The 11,997-nt window shown below is 46.7% G+C and overlaps 1 long non-coding RNA gene across 2 annotated transcripts; it reads left to right on the top strand.

The window, feature by feature from the left end:
- The first annotated feature begins 834 nt into the window (after positions 1-834).
- LOC118499276 lies at positions 835-3,417 on the top strand. Of its 2 annotated transcripts, none has more exons than XR_004901800.1 (4): positions 835-1,125; positions 2,153-2,197; positions 2,910-3,011; positions 3,251-3,417. It is a non-coding gene; the product is annotated as an uncharacterized LOC118499276 (long non-coding RNA). The 2 variants fall into 2 exon arrangements; XR_004901801.1 differs by having other exon boundaries at positions 838-1,125; positions 2,162-2,197.
- Positions 3,418-11,997: the final 8,580 nt, after the last annotated feature.

Here is an 11,997-nt window from a genome sequence, read left to right as displayed (position 1 = left end):
TCTCCCAACGAGCCAGACCCTTCAGACCTGCACTGCGGAGCAGCCCCAGAGCCCCAGTGGGGGCTGCTCACTGAAGGAGCCCCAGAGCGTCATGCAGGCTGAGGGGCCAACAGAAATATTCTTGTATGTATAGTGTTGGCACAACTTCAAAATATGAAAAAAAGTAAAAAAAAAAACTAAATGCCCATCTATAGGGTATTAGTTCAATTAACTGTCAATTAGTTGAATTAACTGTATTAAAAGGGAATGTCTATATTCTTATGGTTCCCAAGGCACACGTGTCAGGCAGGCCGAATTCTCAGCAAAGGTAGCTAGGTAGGTAGACGCAGAGATACAGGGATGGTGGGTGGTGGGTGGTAGGTGGCAAATGGGTAGGTGGCAGATGATGAGGTTGACTGTTATTTTCTATGGGTCAGTGACCCTAGCCCCTCTTCATCCTCCCCTGTAGAACCTGACCCCAGGAGGCCTCAGGCCCCCTCCTATGGGTCTTCCTCAGGATGCCTCTTGGTCACTGCCCTCTCAAGGCCACGTGTCACCTCCTCCAGAAAGTCTTCTGGGACTGAAGGCTTCTAGCAGTGAGCTCCCAGGGGAAGGGTCTTCTGCCAAAAATGTTGGCTGCAGGGCTTATGAGTACAGGGTGGGGGCTGCAGACTGTGGGGCAAGGACTAGACACAAGAGCTGGACTTGAAGCTCTATTTGCACAGCAAGCTCAGGGTCCTCTTCAAATGACTTAAAATGATGGAGTCCTCGGCCTCACTCCCTGCCACCTCCTGGCATTGCCCCTGCTGGCTGGGGCTTCACCTACATTCTCTCTGCACCAGCCATGTGGGAAGCCTTCCCTGGCGTCAGTTTTCTCCTGCTCGCCCTCAGTTGTCCTTAGTTGTCTCACAAAAAGTTATATTTTAACTGAATTTCCTTTAGAGAAGGTGAAACAGAAACAAATAGAATGAGTCATTCTCAGAAAGATGTCATGTGATTTCGGTGAAACCACTGCTTTTGCTAACAATCCATCTATGGTTACACAGAGGGAGGGGACAAGGAAACACAATCTCAAGTCTATTTCCAGATCTAGACCAGCCAGAGTCACAGGGAGCCTCGAGGAGAGAGGTTGGCCTCCTTCCCAAGGTGAGAGCTGGGTGCCTGGGAGGGGGACCAGGGTAGGTAGGTGCTCCACCAAAATGTGTGCATCTAACAGGGGGTTTGTTATCTGGGACAGGGCAGCAGGCTTCGCCTCAGAGACTGGGGTCCTCAGCCAAGGGAGGTTTAGGTAGAGCAGGAAAATGATTTACATGCAAAAATCAGGTCTTCCTTCTAGAAGGGGCAATGGAAAACAAAGGGTGAGTGAGGGTCAGGGTTAGCCAAGACATCTGGGCCTTGGAATGCGTACCTTTGAATTGGCTGAGGTGTGGGGGTGTTACCTAAAACAGTCTGCTGGAGCGCTGGGGAGTCTCCCCCATTGGCCAAGAGGGTATCAGGGTGAGGTTCTAACACTGAGCCTGCCGAAAGCTAGATGAATGGATAAGGCCCCAAGTGAGCCAAAAGCTAGCAAGATAACTATAGAGAGAAAAAAAAAAAGCCCTCCCCTCCCCTCCCTGGAAGAACTGCAGGCTGGGGCAGAAAGGAGAAATGGTCTTCCAGACAAAAGTCCAGAAGCAGTGGGTAGGTAAGCTCCTCTCCCAGGCCTGCAGAGGAGTCTCCTGAGCCTGAAGCAGAGCAGGGCCCTGGCACCTCCATAGACCCCTAAAGAACGGGCCTGGGCTCCAGGGCAATAAACCCTCAGGTCTCTTGTCCAGGTGATCCCCTCCAGGCAGGATCCCTGAGGCTAAGGCCTGGCCTCTGCCTTTGAGAAGCAGATCCCAGAGGCCCTAGGGGTATTAGAGCATGTGGGAAGATGACTTGGGTTGTCTTCTCCACAAGGGTGAGCTCTGATACCTTAAGAGGATGGTGGCACGCCCTGGCTGGTGTGGCTCAGGGGACTGAGTACTGGCCTGAGAACGAAAGGGTTGCTGGTTCCATGCCCATTAGAGCACACGCCTGGGTTGTGGGCTGGGTCCCTGAGAGGCATCTGATTGATGTATCTCTCACACATCGATGTTTCTCTCCCTTTCTTTCTCCCTTCCTTTCTCTCTCTCTAAAAATAAATGAAATAAAGAAAATAAAGAAGATGGAGCCAAAAAGCATACTGTTCCTCACAATGGTGAGTAAAGATATCCCCCCATCACAATTAGCCAGGATTGGCCATGCCCAGCCACCAGCTACTGGGACAGGAACAGGACCCTGGTCATTTTCCCCATTGGCAGTGTGCACCCAGGGACAACTAAAGGCCTATAAGGGAGGCCCACTGCTTTCCTCTGGGCTGAGACCTCAGGACACCTGGGATGGGGTGTCTCAAGCTACAGGCCAGGAGTTCTCAGGGGACTCAGGGACCCCTCAGACTCCATCCCCTGCTGAGGAGTCACAGGCCTGGCCAGAACCATGCTGTGGGAGTCAGAAGGACCCCAGAGCCCGAAGGCCCCTCTGTAGTGTGCCCAGCTCACCCTGTGAGCACTTCCACTGGCCAGTACTCCTCCAGGTGCCTCCAGACAGTCTCCTGCTTTCTCCCTCCAGCCCAGTGGGTGGAGAGTGCCATCCCCACGACCCGAGGAAGTAGGCCCAGCGGGGCCAAGGAACCACCCCACAGCTACCACCTGCTCACTGCAGAGGGCAGAGCAGAGCCAGCATCTGCCTTGGAGCCCATTCTTCCCACTGAGCTCAGTGGGATGGGGCCATCTTGTGTGTCCCTCTTTTCTCTGGTTCCTAGCCACCCTGTCAGCCAGGACCCTGAGCCCCATAGACCCCTCATTGTCTGTATCCTGTGGGATCAGCCTGGGGTCACTGAGGTCTCCCCTCTTTATTCTTCCTCCATATAGGGAAAGGGGAGCGTAGTCTTGTTGGCCACAGGGTCTGCAGTGTGGGTCGCTGGGGTTGCATTGCTTCTGGGCGTCGGTGGATATCTGTACTACAAGAAGGAGGTCAGAGCAAACCTGGGATCAGCACCTGGGGAGGTCTGGGGCTGGTGGAGGAATGAGGGGTGGGGGCTGCACATGAGGAGGACTGGGGAGGGTGTGGGAGAGGTACAGTTCAGACCAGAGAAGGCAGTGGGGCCCTCCACTGGCCTGGAGGCCTGGCAGCGCCCCCCCAATTGGCCGCCCATACTGTCCTCCCATTGTCAGCTCTGAGCCCTGTCTGACCTGCCCTCCTTCTCTTGCAGATGCAAAACAAGAATAAATTTCATTGACAGGAATCCTTTCCAATCCCCTAGCCAGACATGGAGGCCTGCCTTGCTGAAAAACTTTACAAAGCAACTTGCTATACATGGTTTATATTTTGAGTATGAACAAAGTAAACTTTTGGACAAAATAAAATTAATTGAATACATATTTATTGAGTGCATACGGTGTGCCTGACTCTTTCAGAACCAGGCCCTGAATCCCAGGATTCTGGGCCCTTTGACACCCAGCGCCAACACCTCCAGCCCTGGGGCCTCCCCACACTCGAGCAGCCCCCACCTTGCCCTTCTGTTCCTGGATGAATACCTGGCCCTGCGCGGGTCTGGCCAGGAGTAGTGTGTGAGTTCTTGACTTTGTGCAGCAAAGATTTCACAAAATGAATCCAGGTGACTATGAGGATACATTTATTAAAGCTGAGGACCCTGAAACAAGGAAGGGCTTAGCATAGAAGAAGCAACAGGAGAGCCTGGTCTGGGCTGCCGTAGCTCACTGGGAAGTCAGAGAAAAGGTGTCTTAGGGGACAGGTACAAGGGATCAGCCCAGTAGAAGCTGCTGCTGCCCATGGCCTTAGGGTTTAAGAGGCAAGTGCCTGTGAAGAAAGAAGTGGGGGGAGAAGGGAAAGGGAATGGCGCAGGTGCTCCCTAGGGGGAGAGCTCATGCTTGCTGAGTCCTTCCCCTTGCAGGCAGGAATCTTCGGGGAGGTCTCAGGGGAGGGTTTTAGCAAAGTATTCATCAGTTCTCCAGGGGTGCCCTTTAAGGGTCATGATCCCCAGGGGCTCTCTAGTCAGTGCAGTTGGTCCTGGCATTGCCCCCCTGGTTTTGCTGCTCTTCTGGGCCTGGAGCTGAAACACAACTGAGGCCTGGATGTCATCTCCAAGGAGGTGGTGACCTTCTGTATCCGGCTGTAAATTGCTTGGCCAGTCTCAATTTCCTATTCCACTTGCCAAGGAACTTTCCTAGCTTCTTACTATCCTGTCTCACTTTTCCAGGACTACTCGACCTGGTTCACCTTTCAGACCCAGGGCGGCTCTTCTGGGGCCTCCTCAGGGCCTCCTTGGGGCCTGAAAAAGGAAAATCAACTCTGTTCCTCCTCTACAGTGTTCATGGTCACACACCCACTCTTCGGACACCAGGCGTGTGGGATTTTCCACACCAAGCAATCTCCGGCTCTCTGTGGATACCAACTTTGTTTCCTCTGATTTAACTCAATTCAGACACTAACAGGCGTTATCAAAGACCCCACAGGGCAAGGGCTCAGTCCCACAGGTTTGCCCCCGCGACAGATGCCAATTGCAGGTACTGGGTTCCAAGTTATCCACAGAGGTTTTTTTACAACTTGGGGTTCTGTGGCTGGAAGGAAGAAGGGGAGATGATTGCTTATTGGGTAGTTTCTCTGGGGTGGTGAAAAGTTTTGGAAATTGACTGGTGGTGGTTGAACAACACTGTGAATGTAACTAGTGCCACTGAGTCATACACTTAAATATGGTTAAAATGGTGAAAAGCGCTCTCCTTAGTTTTGTGTGTGTAGGTCTAAGCTGTTGAACAGATGAAAAGTAGATCCTGTAAACACTTCACAAAAAGAGAGACATATACAAAGTAAACTGTAACGTAAAAGCAGTCTTTCTATCTCACCCCCTACCCCCCTCCAAGTTCCAGTCCTCACTTTTGGTGAATTGGACCTTGTCTCTCCGGGTATTTTTGGTACAAAGACAATCCAAATAGGTGTATTAGTCCCCTGGAGCTGCCGTAACAAATCACCACAACGGTGTGGCTTAAAACAACAGAATTTTATTCTCTCTCAGTTGTGCAGTTCTGAAGTCCAAAATCAAGGTGTGACTCCCCCAGAAGTCTCTAGGGGAGAATCCTCTGTATCTTCCAGCTTCTGGAGTTTCTTAGCTTATGGATCACTCCAGTGTCCACCTCCATCATCACATGGCCTCTCCTGGGTGTACCTGTGTGTCTGTATCTTCATGTTCCTTTCTTCCTATAAAGCACCTGTCCTTGGATTTAGGGCCCACCCTCAATCCTTGATGATTTCTCCTTAAGCTCCTTAACTAATCACATCTGCAAAGATCCTATTCCAAGTAAGATCATATTTGTAGCTACTGAAAGCAATAGGATTTGAATGTATCTTCTTGGGGGACACATTTGTACACATGTTTACACACAAGAGAGATCATACCATAAATGTGTATGTTGCTATTGAAACTGGAGGGCAACTGAGTCCAGGGTTGTGCTTCCTGTCACCACTCAGCCAAACAGCAGAGACAAGGACTGGGTTATAACTGCACTTTTATTAATATCAGAGGTCAGCAATCTGAGAAGGTGGTGGGTAAAAACCCTAATATCCACCTTCCCTTGAGCTTTCCGAAGCAAGTTTACATAGGGGAAACGTGGGAATTTAGGAGGCAGAAATTCTTAGGGGGAGTGCAGACATGCTGTTTCTCTTGAGAGGAAGCGGACAAGGAGCTGAAAGGGGAGTCACATAGCTTCTTCCCAAGCTCGCTCCCTTTTTTCAGGTGTTATCTCTCCGGCTGCATTAGCTGTCCTCTCTTCCCTGGACACCAGAAGTTTATGGCCAGCAAGACTCTGTGTTCTCTGGTTAGGGAGGAGAGGTATAAACCATTTGCTTTCAAGTGTCCTCAGCCCTGGCTGGTGTGGCTCAGTGGATTGAGTGCCAGCCTGTAAACCAAGGCGTTGCAGGTTCGATTCCCAATCCGGGCACATGCTTGGGAGTCGCAACTACACATTGACATTTCTCTTCCTCTCTTTCTCCCTCACTTCCCCTCTCTCTAAAAATAAATAAAATCCTTAAGTATCCTCGGTTAGGGGAGATAAAGTCTAGCGATTCACCAGCTGGCTGTAAGTCACTCAAACTAGCTTTGCTGAATTTTCTTGTCTTGTTTCCACATCCCACTTGCCCAGGAGTTTCCCTAGCTTCTTACTACCCTGTCTCACTATGACAACATATAGAAATATATGTGGTTCTTTCTAACCACAAAGTAGAATTTTTAAAACTTTTTATTTTGCAATAATTTTAAATTTACAGAAAAGTTGCCTTAAAAAGTATAGAGATTTCCCATATATCCTTCTCCTAGCTTTTACTAATGTAATTTACTAATTTTACATAACTATAGTAATTAACCACAGAAATGAACATCAGTACAATCCCATTAACTAAACTCCTAAAATCACAAACTTACTCAGATTTCACCAGATTTTCCACTAATGTCCTCCTCTGGTCAAAGAATCTGAGACCTCAAATGCATTTATTTGTCATGTGTCCTTAGCGTCCTCCAATCAGTGACAACCAACTAGAATATTTTATAGCCATTAGTAACTTAAAATGTTATGTATGGTCCAAATATTCATCAGTTTTATTGTTACCAGTCAGGCTCTGGGCCTGGAGTGGGTTTGTCTCCCACTGCCTGGAGCTGGCAGGTGTAGTGTGTGGGTCCTTGACTTTGTGTAGGGAAGGTTTCACAACACAGTTACAGGTGATTTTGAGAGTATGTTTATTAAAGCTTGAGACCATGCAACCAAGGAAGGGTTTAAGGTAGAAGAAGCAACAAGAGGGAGAAAGTCAGAGAAAAAGGAAGCCTTCGACACAGGTTCGAGGGGGTAAGCCTGGAAAGGGCTGCCACCGCCTGCTGCTCCCTTGGTTGCAAGTCTCATGGGGGCCCCCAGAGTTTAGGAGAAAAGAGGTACAAGCAGTGGATGTGCTCTGGTGAGACCATACTGCAGGTCTTTGGCTTGAGGCCTCTCACCATTCTTTAGCAGGTAGGAATCTTAGGGGAGGCCTCAGGAGAGGATCTTAACAGAATATTCATTAGCTATTCAGGTTTGTCCTTTGATATGTTGATTCACCAAAATGTGTGTATAGTGGGGTCAGGGTTATTTTTTTTATTAGTTTTATTTTATTTTATTTTTTAATATTTATTTATTTTTAGAAAAAAATAAGTTGATGTTTCTCTTTAGGGAGAAGGGAAGGGATGAAGAAAGAGAGGGAGAGAAACATCAATGTGTGGCTGCCCCTCACACACCCCCCACTGGGGACCTGGCCTGCAACCCAGGCACGAGCCCCCACTGGAAATCAAACCTGGTGACCCTTTGGTTCACAGGCCGGCATTCAATCCGCTGAACCACTCCAGCCAGGGCAGTTAGTTTTATTTTTAAAGAATGTTGTTGAACAGGGCATTCTGCTCCAGGACGGTCTGGAATATGTCAACAGTTTGCTCCTAAGTGTCCTTGGTTAGGGAAGATAAAACTTTGTGATTCATTAGCTGGCAATAAATTACTCAAATTGTTTGTCCTTGTTTAATTATTTTGTATCCGGTTCTCTTATTCCATTTGTCAAGGAATTTCCCTAGCTTCTTACTGTCCTGCCTCGCCACTTTATTTTAAAGAGGCATGAACCAGGGAATTGAATGAGGTTTGGCCTCATCTGTCAGCTTGCACATCAACAATAACATGGCTTAAATTTCAAGCTATTTTTAAAAAAGATTTAAGCTATATTTATCCCAAGATTGAAACAGAATAGTACTTTAGGAATGAGAACAACTTCATGTGAATAAGAATGCCTGTGCTTAAGGCATGTTTATAATTTGATTCTGATGGCGCACCCACTAGAGTGTATTTTATTCCTTCTTCACCTAGGTAAAGGTTAAGACTTATACCCTCTGATTGAAAAATAGCCACACAGTCGTGGTCGAGTAGCTCAGCTGGTTGGTGCATTGCCCTGTTACCACCAAGGTTGCAGGTTGGATCCACAGTCAGGACACATGCAAGAATCAACCAGTGAAGGTATAAATAAGTAGAACAATGAAATTAATGTTTTTTTCCCTCTCTCTCCCCTCTCTCTCGTTCAATCAATAAATAAAAATAAAAAAGCCACACAGTGGAGCTGATATCCACTGATCCACTGGCATCAGGGGTTCTTGGGAATTTCCAAGAGGGAAAATAAGAGAATTCACCACACCCCAAAAAATCGTTCTCAGGGAGAGGTGTACTACAGCTGGAGCACAGGGAAAGGAAGAATGGGCTGCTCCCCGAACAAAGGCTGGGGGACAGTTTTAAAGAAGCTGAGCTGGAAAAGAGAACATCTAATTGTGACGTCCACGTGTGCAGAGCCGGGGACTCTGGCCCGTGCACAGTGGAACTACATGTTTTTTTCTTGTGTGGCGTGTCTCATTATCTCATTAAATCTCCACCCAGTGGTGTGTTTTCTAGCACTTATATGAGGGAAAATCACAGAGAGGACAGTGCTTCTTGTTAGTGTGCATGTGTGAGCAAAGGGAACAAAATTTAAGCTCAGGAAGTAAATCGTGCAGCTAGCAGTGTCCTCAGTGTAACTGCTGATTGGCTGTGAGAAGAAGGGAAAGCATTGGAGCAATTAATGGTTTCCTGGCTTCCTGCCAGCTAGGCTCAGGAAGGAGCCTGCCTATATCACTGAGTTCAGGGTCAAAACCACAAGTGATCTTTACAGGTAGTTTTTATTTTTTTTACAAGTATTGTTTAAACAATTAGTGATTTTTGTATGAAAGAGGTTATGAGAATATGCAGAAAATACATGTCTAGACTCAAGGAACAAAATATGTTTTAGTTTCACTTTTTGGTACTTGAAATGAAATTATGTAAAATAAATGAAATTAGGAATATACAATTTATGAGGAGGCAGCTCTAATATACCTATCACCTTCTTGATCCTTTGTTTTTTAAAATTTTTTAATTTATTGATTTTAAAGAGAGGAAGGGAAAGAGAGAGAGAAACACGGACTTGTTGTTCCACTTACTCATGCATTCATTGGTTGTTTCTCGTATGTGCCCTGAGAGGGAATGACACCCACAACCTTTGTGTATCTGGACAATGCTCTAACCGACTGAGCTACCTGGCCAGGGCACTTCATTTCTTTTTAAATTTAAAAAGATGCCATAAAATTTACCATTTTAGAGTGTACAATTCTGTGGCTCTCAGTATATTTATAAGATTGCACAGCCATCACCATTATCTAATTCCAGAACGTATTCATCACCCCAAACAGAAACCCCACACCCATTACTAGTCACTCCCTATTCCCCCCCAAATTTCCTGGCCCCTGGCAACCACTAGCCTACTTTCTGTCTCTATGGATTTGACTAATCTGGACATTTCAAATAAATGGACTCATCAAATCTGGCATTGTGTGTGTGTATGTGTGTGTGTGTCTGGCTTCTTTTGTTCAGCGTGTTTTCTGAACTCAAGTTCATTCACTTTGTATTTGTATCTGTATTTCATTCCTTATTATGGCTGAATAATACTGCATTGCAGGAATAGGCCACATTTATTATTTGATGGACATTTGAGTCACTTTATACTTGTTTCACTGTTATAAATCATTCAAAAGGCCTTGTGGCTAAATCCTTGTCACCTCAGGATACACCACGAAATGAAAATGCAATTTAGTAAGGAAGTCAGAGGGATAAATAGGAGGTCTAATTATTCAGAAACTGAAGTGGGGGATGAGAGATGATGCAGGCCAGGACCAGGTAAACAAAACAGTGTCACCCATGGGCATGTGACTTCTGTGCTTTCCCTGGTTAAGGTGGAAGACCAGGTCACAGTTATATTCAGACCTTCCCAGGAGGAAATTTTGTGATTGATGCTCCTGGCAGCCTGGAGGGAGCCTGCGCGGATTTGACCACTCTCCTGGTGCCTCCTCGTTACCGTGGTGAGAGCTGGCAGGAGTGCCCTTGGAGCCCTGTAGTCTTAATCTGTTACACAGGGCGGACCTAGGTCCCTCAGCTAGGTGGTTTAAGAACCGGTGGCTCTAATCTGTCTTCTGCAGTGCTGGGGGATGGGCGGTTGACCGGCAGATGGCCGGCTACAGGGACCGTGTGAGATCCTTACTCCACTGCAACTTCCAATTGCAATATTAATTGCAGTCCCCCATTTGATCTCCTTTCCATGTTAACTTTTTTCCCCTCTCATAACGCTTTTCACGAAGTCAATTTTCTTGATTTTTGTATAATTGACATAGAGTAAAATCTTCCCCTTTTGAAGTGTGTATGTGGGCATCATTTGCCTGTAACCACCACTCCAATCAAGATAAGGAATGTTTCCATCATCCAAAAAGTTCCCTCAGATAGCGATTACCTTTAAATAAACTGTATAATTGCTTAATTACTTACTATACCTATCTTATTATGTTTCCACACTGGTCCTACAATGTAGTCTCCTAAAGGGCAGAATCTTTGTTTTGTTCACTGAAGTTCCCAAGGTCAGAGTGCTGAGTAAAGAGTAGCTATCGGACACACACTTGTTAGATAAATTCCAAAACACGAAATAATCAAATGGGCAAGGAGGTATTATCAAACTGTTGGTGGGAGAGACCTGGTTCTTCTTGCTGGCACATGTAAAGAATTACATATCAGCAAATCTAGTAGTAGGTAAGAAGTTTATTAGTGGTCCGCTTCCATGGAAGAGAACAGGACTGGGTAGATTAGGGGGTGAAAGGGAAAGTTTCAGAGTAAAGCAGGGTGAGAAAAGCAAGAGAGGCTGGAGACCAGGGTGGCAGGCCCCTGGGCAGCCTAAGGCCAGGTGGCCAGAGGCCCTGTGGCCTGAGAACGAAGAGCCCCCTGAGCCCACTAGAGGGGAGAGAGAGAGAGAGAGAGAGAGAGAGAGAGAGAGAGAGAGAGAGAGAGAGAGAGGAGAGAGAGAGAGACCTTTGTTCTCAGGACTTATATAGTTGGTGGGATAGGAGGGAAAAAAAGTTACATATTGACTAAAGGGTAAATGTGACGTCAGCTTTCCTAGGGAAATGTGCCTACCCAAATTTAGGGATGGATGGGGGCCTGCCTGTCTGCCTGAATTCTTATCTTGCTCCAGACTCCATTTGGTCATCCTGTTGTAAAACAAATACGTGACAGGAGGCAGTTAATTAGAATTGGGACAATTTCCAACGTTATTTATGGGCTCTTCCTGTGAGCATCAGGGACTCCCTCCTAAAATAGATAGTGACCAGAGGTAGGCAATTAACCAAAGTTGTTTTATGGGCTCGCTCTTTGGGCCTCAGGCCCCTCTCCCACATTCAGGCCTTGGGATGAAAGCACAGTTTCAAGGCTTTCTTTCTTGTTAATATAGTGTTTCTTGTGATATTGATTGAAACACCTGGCAATATTATCAGAATCGGCTTAGGACTGCTGAGTTAGTATGTGAGACTTGTCTCCTCCCTGCCTCGGTTTCTCTTTATTCTACCTAATTGGTAAAAGGTGTTTCCTGGCAACCAGAGTGCTAAATGCTGGCCGATGACAGTATTGCAGTCTCAGAGCTCTTCCTATGCTGTCTCCTGCGTCAAAACCACTAAGAAAAAGTAAAGGTGCACATTATGAGTTAAACTGTGTTCAGCAAAATGGTGAAGTCTTGACCCCCTAGTGGCTGTGAATGTAACCTTATTTGGAAAGAAGATATTTGCAGATGATCAAGTTAAGATGACATCATTAGGGTGGACCCTAATCCGACATGACAGATATCCTTTTATAAAAAGGGGAAATTTGGACACAAACACACACACAGGGAGAATGCCATGCAAAGATAAAAGCAAAGATGCACATGAAAGCCAAGGACAGACACATGGAGCAGATTCTTCCTCACATCCCTTAGAAGGAACGGACCCTGTGGACACCTTGATCTCACACTCCTGGCCTCCAGCACTGCAAGACAATACATTTCCACTGTTTAAGCCCCCTGTTT

Source organism: Phyllostomus discolor, chromosome 3 (genome assembly GCF_004126475.2).
Source record: "Phyllostomus discolor isolate MPI-MPIP mPhyDis1 chromosome 3, mPhyDis1.pri.v3, whole genome shotgun sequence".
NCBI classification, from domain to species: domain Eukaryota; kingdom Metazoa; phylum Chordata; class Mammalia; order Chiroptera; family Phyllostomidae; genus Phyllostomus; species Phyllostomus discolor.
The sequence above is the reverse complement of the archived record's forward strand: the minus strand, read 5'-3'. Positions and strand labels throughout refer to the sequence as shown.